This window comes from Oncorhynchus keta, chromosome 22 (assembly GCF_023373465.1).
Source record: "Oncorhynchus keta strain PuntledgeMale-10-30-2019 chromosome 22, Oket_V2, whole genome shotgun sequence".
Taxonomy (NCBI): domain Eukaryota; kingdom Metazoa; phylum Chordata; class Actinopteri; order Salmoniformes; family Salmonidae; genus Oncorhynchus; species Oncorhynchus keta.
In genome coordinates, this window is record NC_068442.1 from 34,477,579 (window position 1) to 34,491,744 (window position 14,166).

Genomic DNA, 14,166 nt, shown 5'->3' on the forward strand with positions numbered 1-14,166 from the left:
TTGTCTCTGATTGGGAACCATACTTAGGTAGCTTTTTCCCACATGGGTTTTGTGGGTAGTTATTTTCTGTTTAGTGTTTGCACCTTAAGGGACTGTTTCGGTTTAATTTATTCTCTTGTTATTTTGTATTAGTGTTCAGTTCAATAAACAACGTGAACACTTACCACGCTACGCTTTGGTCCGACTACTCTTCCTCATCTGACGACGAAAGCCGTTACATACTTACTATGTGTACATGCTAACAGAAAGGAAGGAGGTGGCTAGCTAGCTAAGTGTATCATTGTAGCAAAGTATTTCTAAACTAAAAATCAGATCTCTTAAAAGTGTTCATTTTCGTTCTGTTATATATACTGAATAAAAATATAAACGCAACATGTAAACCCATTTTTCATGAGCTGAAATAAGATCCCAGAAATGTTCCAAATGCACAAATGTTTCTCTCAAATTTTGTGCACAAATTTGTTTACTTCCTTGTTAGTGAGCATTTCTCCTTTGCCAAGATAATCCATCCACCTGACAGGTGTGGCATATCAATAAGCTGATTTAACAGCATGTTTATTAAACAGGTGCAACTTGTGCTGGGGAAAATAAAGGCCACTTTATAATGTGCAGTTTTGTTACACAACACAATGCCACAGATGTCTCAAGTTTTGAGGGAATTACATGCAATTGGCATGCTGACTGCAGGAATGTCCAACAGAGCTGTTGCCAGAGAATTAAATGTTCATTTATCTTCCATAAGCCCCCTCCAATGTCATTTGAGATAATTTGTCAGTACGTCCAACCGGCCTCACAACCGCAGACCACGTGTAACCACGCCAGCCCAGGACCTCCACATCCGGCTTCTTCACCTGCGGGATCATCTGAGGTGGAGGGGGATGCTGAGGAGTATTTCTGTCTGTAATAAAGCCCTTTTGTGGGGAAAAACTGGGTGGACCCGGCTCCCAAGTGGGTGGACCCGGCTCCCAAGTGGGTGGGCCTATGCCTTCCCAGGCCCATCCATAATATATAAATAATAATATATGCCATTTAGCAGACGCTTTTATCCAAAGCGACTTACAGTCATGTGTGCATACATTCTACGTATGGGTGGTCCCGGGAATCGAACCCACTACCCTGGCGTTACAAGCACCATGCTCTACCAACTGAGCTACAGAAGGACCACCATCCATGGCTGTGCCCCTGCCCAGTCATTTGAAATCCTTAGATTAGGGCCTAATTTATTTATTTCAATTGACTGATTTCCTTATATGAACAGTAACTCAGTAAAATCTTTGAAATGGTTGTGTTATATATATTTTTCAGTATATATAATACGCTGTCATTGATTTTGCCCCTGTAGGCCTGAAATATTACCTCTTTCAAGCTTTCTGTTTTATTAGGGTTATTTGACCTAAATACCTTTTTTTTTAGGCCTAACTATAGAAGAAAAAAATACAACTTCACATCCCTGCCCAGTCTGGCAAGAGTGGCCCGAAGGGCCTCCCGGGTGGGCGCTGTACTGCAGCGCCAGCTGTGCCATCAGAGTCCCAGGGTTCGCGCCCAGGCTCTGTCGTAACCGGCCACAACCGGGAGGTCCGTGGGGCGACGCACAATTGGCCTAGCGTCGTCCGGGTTAGGGAGGGCTTGGTCGGTAGGGATGTCCTTGTCTCATCGCGCACCAGCGACTCCACGGTGTACCCTCCGACACATTGGTGCGGCTGGCTTCCGGATTGGATGCGCTGTGATAAGAAGCAGTATGGCTGGTTGGGTTGTGTATCGGAGGACGCATGACTTTCAACCTTCGTCTCTCCCGAGCCCGTACGGGAGTTATAGCGATGAGACAAGATAGTAGCTACTACAACAATTGGATACCACGAAATTGGGGAGAAAAAGGGGTAAAAATTCAACAACAAAAAAACAACAACAAAAAAAGAGTGTCCCGAAGGCTATTTAGCATCCCCAGTGGCTTTGCAAGTGCGGAGAGAGTATTCTCTGCTGCTGGCCTACTCTCCAGGCACCATCACATGAGTCTGAAGCCACAGACTGTGACCAAACTCATGCCTAATAAGGTGTTTCTTGTTTCATTTTTCATTCTTAAGTCACAGCCTATATGCGCAATTTATGGACTATAATGATTTAACACAATGTTTAAATGCTGAGCACTATAATGTTCCTGCCAGCCTAGTGTGTCGCACTCGCAAATACTTCAGTTTATTTATTTGTCGACTATAGCCTTGAAATAATAGGATAATAATATAACCTAAATAATTGAGTTTAATGTCTGGCCAGTTCAATCAATGTGGATGTCTATGATTGGTTCAGATTTGGTCCGGTCTGTCTGTTGAAATCAAGGAAGGTCTAGACCCCACCATTTATTTAAAAAATGTACATTGGCGTTGGTCCGTGCTTACTGTGGTGTAGTCTACAGTGTCGACCCACAATTACATTTTATTAATGGCCATCCATGTGGTAGGCCTAACGTTTGTGAAATGGTTAGTTGCATTGGCTTTATTAGTCCTGATTCCTGTGACTAATCAATTTGGCTATTTAAAGATACAATATACAGATATCTCTCCACCATTTCCTGATTTCTAAAATTCCAGTTGTGCTTCTAATTTCAGTTTACTGTATGTGACAAAAAAAGCAGTCATTGTGGAGAATCATTGTAACATCTAAACCGCTGTGAAATATATTTTCCATAAATTAAAATATTGTATTTTAGCTGTTTGAAACTGGTGTACAAAACCCGAAAGTAAAAGACTCCAAAACAAAATGTAAGAACGGGCAGCAATAAAATCGAGCACATAGAACAGATCTACCGCTTCTTAGGCTTGCTTTCAATGAGAATGGCAGATCTGTAACTCACATTTTCTATGTGAATCACCCAAAAAGTTACATATTGCAGCTTTAAGCTCTGAGTGTCAGCTGTCCAACTGTATCAGGAGTTATCCTGAGCCTGTTTTCAATGAGAATCAATGTGTTTACACAGCGGGTAATGCAGAAGTATTGTGTTTTTCCCTATGATCACCCTGTCAAAAATGTACGGATACAAACTCCATTACGTGTTGTCCATTTTACTTTGACCTGTCCTGTTTTTGGAATATGATTGTTAAAATGCCATATTCACATCAAAGCACATTTTTTATCTGAAAGGATGTTTAAAATATGAGCAAAACATCAAACAGCAGTGTTGCGTCAGCCGGTTCTTACTTCTGTGTAGACCTGCTAGACCTATTAGTTTCCCAAAATATTTCACCTTAATGGAGTTAATGAAGTCCCTCCACCCCCTCTCTTTTCCTCCCCTCTCCTCTTTGTCTCTGTCATAATAATGTGATGTTGCCAATAGCCAGAGCCTTATCTAGTGCAGGAGAGGAGACAGCCAGGTCTGGTGGAGCCAACCAGATGCTGCTGATATTGTGCAGCACTAGGACCTACTTGGGGAACCACACTAAGACAAATGTCAATGTTATGTGTTTTCTTTTGGATATTTTTTTATTTTTTGAATGACAAAAGCACTGTTTGGCATGGATGCACAATCCTTTGTCTGTTAGCCATCTGTAGTGGTGTCATTAACACGCCAGTTATGTCATGCGTCAGAGCCCACATCCTCAAATCAAAGTTTTACTCGCTTCTCACTGAACATTTTTCCTTTGTATGGATTGGATTGTTATCTCTCTGTGTGTGTTCTGGTGTGTCCTTCACTGCAGAGGATCTGATCAAGCTGCTGTCTGTCAGTCTGTCTGTGATTGTGTCAGCCTAGTGCGTATGTGGGCTGGTAGCCACTATGGACCAGTGAGTCACTTTGCCCAGGCTGAGACTAGTGATTGAACAAGGTCAGAGCTGATAGGAGAGGAGTCTGGAGGAGGAGGGAGCAGAGCAGGTGAAGTTGACTACATCAGGTTCAGAGAATGTCCATGGAGGAAGGAGCAGAGCAGGTGAAGTTGACTACATCAGGTTCAGAGAATGTCCATGGAGGAGGGAGCAGAGCAGGTGAAGCTGACTACATCAGGCTCAGAGAATGTCCATGGAGGAGGGAGCAGAGCAGGTGAAGTTAACTACATCAGGCTCAGAGAATGTCCATGGAGGAAGGAGCAGAGCAGGTGAAGTTGACTACATCAGGTTCAGAGAATGTCCATGGAGGAGGGAGCAAAGCAGGTGAAGCTGACTACGTCAGGTTCAGAGAATGTCCATGGAGGAGGGAGCAGAGCAGGTGAAGCTGACTACGTCAGGTTCAGAGAATGTCCATGGAGGAGGGAGCAGAGCAGGTGAAGCTGACTACGTCAGGCTCAGAGAATGTCCATGGAGGAGGGAGCAGAGCAGGTGAAGCTGACTACGTCAGGTTCAGAGAATGTTCATGGAGGAGGGAGCAGAGCAGGTGAAGCTGACTACGTCAGGCTCAGAGAATGTTCATGGACGAGGGAGCAGAGCAGGTGAAGCTGACTACGTCAGGCTCAGAGAATGTCCATGGAGGAAGGAGCAGAGCAGGTGAAGCTGACTACGTCAGGCACAGAGAATGTCCATGGAGGAGGGAGCAGAGCAGGTGAAGCTGACTACGTCAGGCTCAGAGAATGTCCATGGAGGAAGGAGCAGAGCAGGTGAAGTTGACTACATAAGGTTCAGAGAATGTCCATGGAGGTGGGAGCAGAGCAGGTGAAGCTGACTACGTCAGGCTCAGAGAATGTCAATGGAGGAAGGAGCAGAGCAGGTGAAGCTGACTACGTCAGGCTCAGAGAATGTCCATGGAGGAGGGAGCAGAGCAGGTGAAGCTGACTACGTCAGGCTCAGAGAATGTCCATGGAGGAGGGAGCAGAGCAGGTGAAGCTGACTACGTCAGGCTCAGAGAATGTCCATGGAGGAAGGAGCAGAGCAGGTGAAGTTGACTACGTCAGGCTCAGAGAATGTCCATGGAGGAAGGAGCAGAGCAGGTGAAGTTGACTACATCAGGTTCAGAGAATGTCCATGGAGGAGGGAGCAGAGCAGGTGAAGCTGACTACGTCAGGCTCAGAGAATGTCCATGGACTTGGTCACTGGGATCATTTCCACTTTCCATGAAAGAACTCATTTCTTTCTCTAATCACTCAGTCAACTTCTCTCTTATTAACACAAGGCAGATGCTGTGATGTGCTCGCCTGGACTTTCACATGATATCTGATTCATTATATTGGATGACATTGGCACTAACATTGTTGAATGTGACAGGCTGGTATAGCAGTAGTTGTGGCCTGAAGGTGAACTTATGTTGCTGTCTTGTACTTGTTTTGTAACATAAGGTGCTAGAAGCACTCAATATGTCCTCGCCTGCCTTGGCTAATTACTGCATGTTGTTGGTGTCATGGCTCTGGTTAGAGACACAGTATAGTCCTTCTTGGCCCACTGCTAAAGCCCTAGACACTGGCTGTGATGTAGGGCACACTACACAGAAAACAATGTATTTCAAGGCTATAGCCTACTATACATTTCAGAACCTCAAAACGGGAGGGATCCAGTATTGAATGAATACAAAAAGCACATCGGGCATTTGACATCAAAAGATTAGATTAGATTCCCAGATGCCATACAATCTGAAATCTGATTCTTCCTTTGTCCCTGTAATCTTCAGATTTTTCACTGATATCAGTACATTTGATACATGCCATAAGACCATACAGCTACTTGCCTGTTTTAATGACTCATTTTAGTGGTTAGTTTTGGGTTAATTTGCAAATTTTTCCTATTGACTGCAGTGATTAGCCTACCTGAGTCATCATATAAAAGACTGCCCAAACTGCCTCCTCTCTGATAACACAGGGAAGTTCAAAATCAACACTCATTCAATCATTCCTAGTTTTTCTTTCTTGTCTTATATTAGAGATAAGAAGTGATGGAAATTGTTTTATTATATTAGCTATCAAGTAAATTACTTTATTCATCTTTCCACAATAGAGTTTTATGAGCTTGCTTGAACTGTGATAAGGTGTCCAATCTGGCCTTACCCAATTACATGAGGACAACATGGAGAGAGACTATCCATCACGTATTTCTCCTTTCCATCAATTACCTTTCCTCCCCTAAACAGCAGTCTTTTATTTTGTCATTTGTCTGCTGAGGTTTCTTGTGCATTGTGTGTTGCCAATTAATCAACGTTAAGCCCATTTAAACCTGAATCTTGTTTATGTTGGGGGAAATGTCATTCCCACCTCTCCCCTTCAAAGGGAAGCACAAAAAGCTGATTTTGTATTTTCGATTTGATTCACCGCTGCTTCCGCTGTTGGGCGGCCTGTGGAAGGTATTTGTGAAATTATACCCACTATACTTTCCTTTTCCCTTGCTGCCGTCTGTTGTGTGTTTGCTCTCTGTGCCATGCTGTGGCTGTTAAAACATGTAGAATAGAGCTTAAAAATAACTGGAATCACAATCATTTGTACTAGCGTGGCTTTGTAGGGCAATGCCTGTTGGGAGGCTGATTTGTGAGAAAGAAGAACTACAGTTAGTATGTAGAAGTGTGATAGAAATGTGCAAATTCAATTGAGTTAAATTTGTTCATATAGTAATCTATTTTCCAGCCCTACTCCTCCCCAGTCTGAGCCTCCTATACTGCACAACACACAGTCCTGTATTCTTCATCATTCCTCCATTCCTCTCTCTCTCACTCTCTCGTTGTCATTCCGCTGAAGGCTGAAGCATTAAGGGGTTTTAGAATTCCTATGGGGTTTATATGTGTGTAGGGAAGCTCAGTATACCACCGCTGCTTATCTAGAGACCAGAAACCAGCCCTGCAGCACCAACTCTTACTGTGCAACAATGCATCCCACTATAGAGGGAGCCATAGCTTGACTACATTAGAGCGGTGAGGTGTTTTTGAGAAAGAGAGGGAGGTGTGCATATGGCCTGTGGTGTATTTGACGTCAAACGTCCTGGTTTGTGACCCCCGTATCAGCCTTTCTTGCTCAGTTTGTGCCCACACACAACACCACCACCACTTATTTCAATGATTTCCGCAAACATACATTCCCCCTCCTCCCTCCGCTCGCCGGCTCCAGAAGCAGCCGTTTGAAATTGCCGATTAGAGAGTAGCAAGTGTTTAAGTTGCCATGGCAACTGGGTGAGTCATCCCTCTGCGGTCAGTTTAGTCACACTTGCACTGTATATCCCTCCCTCTTCCTTCTCTCCCTCCTTTCCTCCCTCTTCCTTCTCTCCCTCCTTTCCTCCCTCTTCCTTCTCTCCCTCCTTTCCTCCCTCTTCCTTCTCTCCCTCCTTTCCTCCCTCTTCCTTCTCTCCCTCCTTTCCTCCCTCTTCCTTCTCTCCCTCCTTTCCTCCCTCTTCCTTCTCTCCCTCCTTTCCTCCCTCTTCCTTCTCTCCCTCCTTTCCTCCCTCTTCCTTCTCTCCCTCCTTTCCTCCCTCTCGCTCTGCTCTGACACCGTATGACTCTACCTTTTCTTTTGTCACCTTTGCTGTGGTCAGAGGGGGTGGCAGATGCAGGTCTTTACAGGTCAGCCACTGTTAGAGTCGTGAGTCAAGGATGGTAGAGAGGCGCTGTGACGGGGAGTTTGATGAGGGCAACCCGAGTGTCGCTGTGCTGCCTTTGATTACTTATTTATGGCCCAGGCTAATCAGTAAGCCCAGTGTCGACAGCTTCACAGGGGGGGGATAAAGGAAGAGAGAGCGCGCCCAGACAGACTTCATTTAGCTGGTCTTCATTTGCTGAGAATGCCCAGAGCGCTTGGATTTCTGATTGAACAAGTCTAATAATGTGCAGATGTACATTTTGATTAATTGTGGGGATGATTGTCGTTATGAGTGTGGCTTTAGTCATCTGGTGCTTTGAACCTGTGTTCACATGAACCTGTGTTCACATCAGGGCCAACTCATTGCCCAATTCATGAAAAATCATGACTCTTTATTATTATTAATGTCATGTAGTTTGAGTTTTATGTTCCTATTTCAACTTGGCATATTTTACTTACCTGTTAGACACTTTGTAATCTTGGTTCCTCAAGCAACAGATGACTGACAGATGTAACATGTTCTGCTCTCTATAATGAAGTGAAACCAGCTGCATATTGCTGCTGCTGTAACTACTGCTGCTACTCTCTATACTAGTCTGTTTTCTGTTAGCTCACCTGCACCCCAGCCTGCTCCTGTTTGGCTGCTTTTCTTCTCAGATGGGAATTGGTATATACAGTGCCTTACGAAAGTATTCGGCCCCTTTGAACTTTGCGACCTTTTGCCACATTTCAGGCTTCAAACATAAAGATATAAAACTGTATTTTTTTGTGAAGAATCAACAACAAGTGGGACACAATCATGAAGTGGAACGACATTTATTGGATATTTCAAACTTTTTTAACAAATCAAAAACTGAAAAATTGGGCGTGCAAAATTATTCAGAGAGAGAGTTTGCTGCACTGAAAGTAAAGGGGCAAGTAGTTGATTAATAATGGTAATAATTGATTGAGCTCCCCTGAAGGAGCAGAGCCTAATGCCAAGACCACATGTGTTGTCATCTAATATGTGGGTTTCCTGTCTGAAGTTCTGTTGTTGAACAACTTCAGTTTGGATCAGCTACTCTACACTAGGGGACGGTTTACTGGGACACAGAAGTCTAGTCTTGGACAAAAAAACACATTTTCAATTAAGAATCTCAATTGAACATGATTTTTAGTTTAGGACTAGTGTCAATCTGTGTCTGGGGAAACTGGCACTGTATGTAGATAGCTGTGCTCTGTGCTAGTGGGAATACGGTTTGCTATATGTAGATAGCTGTGCTCTGTGCTAGTGGGAATACTGTTTGCTAAATGTAGATAGCTGTGCTCTGTGCTAGTGGGAATACTGTTTACTATATGTAGATAGCTGTGCTCGTGGGAATACTGTTTACTATATGTAGATAGCTGTGCTCTGTGCTAGTGGGAATACTGTTTGCTATATGTAGATAGCTGTGCTCTGTGCTAGTGGGAATACGGTTTGCTATATGTAGATAGCTGTGCTCTGTGCTAGTGGGAATACGGTTTGCTATATGTAGATAGCTGTGCTCTGTGCTAGTGGGAATACTGTTTGCTAAATGTAGATAGCTGTGCTCTGTGCTAGTGGGAATACGGTTTGCTATATGTAGATAGCTGTGCTCTGTGCTAGTGGGAATACGGTTTGCTATATGTAGATAGCTGTGCTCTGTGCTAGTGGGAATACGGTTTGCTATATGTAGATAGCTGTGCTCTGTGCTAGTGGGAATACGGTTTGCTATATGTAGATAGCTGTGCTCTGTGCTAGTGGGAATACGGTTTGCTATATGTAGATATCTGTGCTAGTGGGAATACGGTTTGCTATATGTAGATAGCTGTGCTCTGTGCTAGTGGGAATACTGTTTGCTATATGTAGATAGCTGTGCTCTGTGCTAGTGGGAATACGGTTTGCTATATGTAGATAGCTGTGCTCTGTGCTAGTGGGAATACTGTTTGCTATATGTAGATAGCTGTGCTCTGTGCTAGTGGGAATACGGTTTGCTATATGTAGATAGCTGTGCTCTGTGCTAGTGGGAATACGGTTTGCTATATGTAGATATCTGTGCTAGTGGGAATACGGTTTGCTATATGTAGATAGCTGTGCTCTGTGCTAGTGGGAATACGGTTTGCTATATGTAGATAGCTGTGCTCTGTGCTAGTGGGAATACTGTTTGCTATATGTAGATAGCTGTGCTCTGTGCTAGTGGGAATACGGTTTGCTATATGTAGATAGCTGTGCTCTGTGCTAGTGGGAATACTGTTTGCTATATGTAGATAGCTGTGCTCTGTGCTAGTGGGAATACGGTTTGCTATATGTAGATAGCTGTGCTCTGTGCTAGTGGGAATACTGTTTGCTATATGTAGATAGCTGTGCTCTGTGCTAGTGGGAATACTGTTTGCTATATGTAGATAGCTGTGCTCTGTGCTAGTGGGAATACTGTTTGCTATATGTAGATAGCTGTGCTCTGTGCTAGTGGGAATACTGTTTGCTATATGTAGATAGCTGTGCTCTGTGCTAGTGGGAATACTGTTTGCTATATGTAGATAGCTGTGCTCGTGGGAATACTGTTTACTATATGTAGATAGCTGTGCTCTGTGCTTGTGGGAATACTGTTTGCTATATGTAGATAGCTGTGCTCTGTGCTAGTGGGAATACGGTTTGCTATATGTAGATAGCAGAAGAACTATATCAGCTGTAAATGAAGCAGGCTGTTTTGGGTTGTGCTTTCACACAGTGAAGAGCACAGAAATAGCATGAAACACTTTGAAATTAAATATATTCTCTGTAGGCGAGACATTTTAATTTTCATCAGCAGTTAATGTGTGAATGTGCTTTTTCTTGTTTGTGAATTGCAGAGTTTGATTTCTATGCAAAATGTCCTAATAAAATAATCTTAGAAATTAGCCAGTCAGTCAAAAGCGCCTGTCATCAACCATCTCTGTAAAAATGCAAACCACAGAGGCACAAGTTAAAAAATAAGCCTACATTTTGTAAAAGCACACAGTAAAAATAAGCCTACATTTTGTAAAAGCACACAGTAAAAATAAGCCTACATTTTGTAAAAGCACACAGTAAAAATAGGCCTACATTTAGCAAGTCTCTCAGCACTTTCTGTCTGTCTACAAACTGTTGTTCAAAGCTGCTCTGTGCTCACCTCCCTCATTATTTTGATTACTCTGACCTGTTTCTAACAGTGTGTGGAGGTGAGAAGGAAAAAGTTAATCCTACTAGACACTTACAGTGTCTGACACAGATCTAATGTCAATTTGTCATTTCCTCCTAATGGTAAGCTGATCCTAGATTTGTGCATAAAGCCGATTTCTACCTGGAGTCTAACAAGATGGCTGACAGCATACTGTATGTTTCTCTAGTGAGCCATCTCAGACCGCTGACCTCTAACCCCTGCCTCTCTGTGTCTTCTCCTCAGGACGGGTGCATGAGGACGGGCTGGAGCAGAACGGGTACCAGGGGGGGTGTGTGGGGCCGGGGCTGTGGCTCAGGACCCTGTGTGTGAACGGCACAGACACAGAGACAGACCAGGACCACTACCCAACCACCAGCAGAACCAGGTCCCGATCAGAACGCCTCTCCAGCTCCTCCTCCAACCCCTCACGCAAAGGAGTGTCCACCTACAGCCGCATCCGCAAGCTGTCCAACTGTAAGCAGCAGTGAGAGCAGCCCCCGAGTCCCCCAACCCTGAACACACACTGGACAGGTGAAGAGAAGGAGTAGTCATACAGGACACCTGTACAATGTTGTGGTCTACATCTAATTATAAATTGGGTGGTTCGAGCCCTGAATGCTGATTGGTTGACAACCGTGGTATATCAGAGTGTATACCACAGGTGTGACAAAACATTTCTTGTTACTGCTCTAATTACATTGGTAAACAGTTTATAATAGCAATAAGGCACTTTGGGGGTTTGTGGTATATGGCCAATATATCCACTCACTCTGTGTTGTGAATAAGAACAGCCCTTAGCCGTGGTATATTGGCCATACACCACACCCCCCCGTGCCTTATTACTTAAGTGTATGGAGACACCCTTTGGGGCTGATCCTGTGACCTTGAGATGATAATGCTACTTAATCCAACTAAAATGTTGTCTTATCTGAGATGTTCTCTTCTCTGAGATCCTTAATAAATACAAATACAAGGATGAACTGATCCCTTGATCCCCTACTGAAACATACAGCTAATTGAAAATGTATGCCCCCACCCAACATATCAGGGAAATAAGATTGTGATTTTGTCTACCTGGAGTAATTATTCATCAGTGCCTTGATTTCTTTCTTCTGAGACACTCTCTATGTAAACAACAGGCCAGAAGAGTCTGAGTGTAATTATGGAGCCAAATAGAACAGTGGAGTGGTGCTGCCTGGGTGTCTCCAGGGAGAGAGAGAAGAGGAGAGGCAGGCTGGTTTGGTGGAGAGCCTGGATGGGGGCTGGATGACGCAGTTTAGGGTGCTGAGAGGAGTGGGGGAGGCAGGAAGAGCCCTGACTGACGCTGATGCTCTGTATGGATGGAGAGGAGGGGAGGAGGAGTGTGTGGGCAGACTGCGTGGAAGGGAGATGCAGCATAATCAGCTTTTTTGAGTGTTTTCTCTTCTCCCTCTTTTTCTATATATTTTTCTCTCTGTCGGCCCTTTTTGTTTTTCTCTTTCCCTCTCTCCGCGCTCCCCCTGTGGCACCTGCTTATTCATGTGGGTTCCTCTCTTTCTTCCTCTCTCACTCCTTTCTTTCTCTCCCTCAGTCTCTTTCTGTGAGTCATTCCTGAGTACGCGCTCTGACTCTTTAACAAGCTCCCCCTGCCTCACGCCTCACATTCCTCTTTCTGAAGGAGGAATTAAGGATCCCATCAAATGTGCTGCTGTACTCCTGCCTGGTTAACAGGATCGTACAAATGCTTTGTGTTCCAACACAAATACCCTCACACCACCTCCCGTGCCAATAGGGGATTCTGATGCTGATTGAAGAATTACTTCTGATACTAACAATATTCCTTCCTAACCCACATGTTTTTGGCCATTTTATCATAGTTTACAACATTGTGATGGTACTATATGAACAAAAACTATTTGTCTGACAATTTGTTCAAAATAATGAATTAAAAATAAAATAGTCCGGAGAACTAATTGTATTGTCATATTTGAAATGCCACATCATCTACAGTACTGTATGTAATTGAGTGTGACTGATAAGATGACATCATCTCCAACTTGTTTTTATGCCGTCAGTCACATGGATGGATCTGGGACCACAGCTAATCAGTGAGAAATGGAATAGCTGTCCAATAGCAGCAACGAGCCAAGCGGCATCCTTTCTGAGTCATCGGCATGCAGGCTTCTCCCACGCAGTCTGCCGAGGGGGAGAGGGTGATCACTCCTCCACAGCATCATCCCAGAGACATCCGTGAATACTGAGAAGCCTTTTCACAATAAGGGAGAGAAGGGTGGAATGGAGGACGTGGTGGTGGGGGAGGAGGGGGACACCATCCAATCTATATTAGTTTGTGCAATGAATGACTCACAGCCCGGCTGAGACTGGGCGTAATGGACTGGACAGGATATTGTGTTTGGTAAAAGTCGGACTGATCGAGGTCCTGGCTGCAGTCTGGAGCCTGCTGTCTGACAGAATGTCCAGCAGATTCCAGCTGTAACAGCCTGCTGTCTGACAGAATGTCCAGCAGATTCCAGCAGTAACAGCCTGCTGTCTGACTGAATGTCCAGCAGAGTCCAGCTGTAACAGCCTTCTGTCTGACAGAAAGTCCAGCAGATTCCAGCTGTAACAGCCTGCTGTCTGACAGAATGTCCCGCAGATTCCAGCTGTAACAGCCTGCTGTCTGACAGAATGTCCAGCAGATTCCAGCTGTAACAGCCTGCTGTCTGACAGAATGTCCAGCAGATTCCAGCAGTAACAGCCTGCTGTCTGACAGAATGTCCAGCAGATTCCAGCTGTAACAGCCTGCTGTCTGACAGAATGTCCAGCAGATTCCAGCAGTAAATGCCTGCTGTCTGACAGAATGTCCAGCAGATTCCAGCTGTAACAGCCTGCTGTCTGACAGAATGTCCAGCAGATTCCAGCTGTAACAGCCTGCTGTCTGACAGAATGTCCAGCAGATTCCAACAGTAAATGCCTGCTGTCTGACAGAATGTCCAGCAGATTCCAGCTGTAACAGCCTGCTGTCTGACAGAATGTCCAGCAGATTCCAGCTGTAACATCCTGCTGTCTGACAGAATGTCCAGCAGATTCCAGCTGTAACAGCCTGCTGTCTGACAGAATGTCCAGCAGATTCCAGTTGTAACAGCCTGCTGTCTGACAGAAAGTCCAGCTGTAACATCCTGCTGCCTGACAGAATGTCCAGCATATTCCAGCTGTAACATCCTGCTGTCTGACAGAATGTCCAGCAGATTCCAGCTGTAACAGCCTGCTGTCTGACAGAAAGTCCAGCTGTAACATCCTGCTGCCTGACAGAATGTCCAGCATATTCCAGCTGTAACATCCTGCTGTCTGACAGAATGGCCAGCAGATTCCAGCTGTAACAGCCTGCTGTCTGACAGAATGTCCAGCAGATTCCAGCAGTAACAGCCTGCTGTCTGACTGAATGTCCAGCAGAGTCCAGCTGTAACAGCCTTCTGTCTGACAGAAAGTCCAGCAGATTCCAGCTGTAACAGCCTGCTGTCTGACAGAATGTCCCGCAGATTCCA

The 14,166-nt window shown here is 44.6% G+C and overlaps 1 pseudogene; it reads left to right on the forward strand.

The window, feature by feature from the left end:
* The window catches only part of LOC118401384 (serine/threonine-protein kinase STK11-like), a 58,235-nt pseudogene that overhangs the window by 41,053 nt on the left and 3,016 nt on the right, over window positions 1-14,166 (forward strand).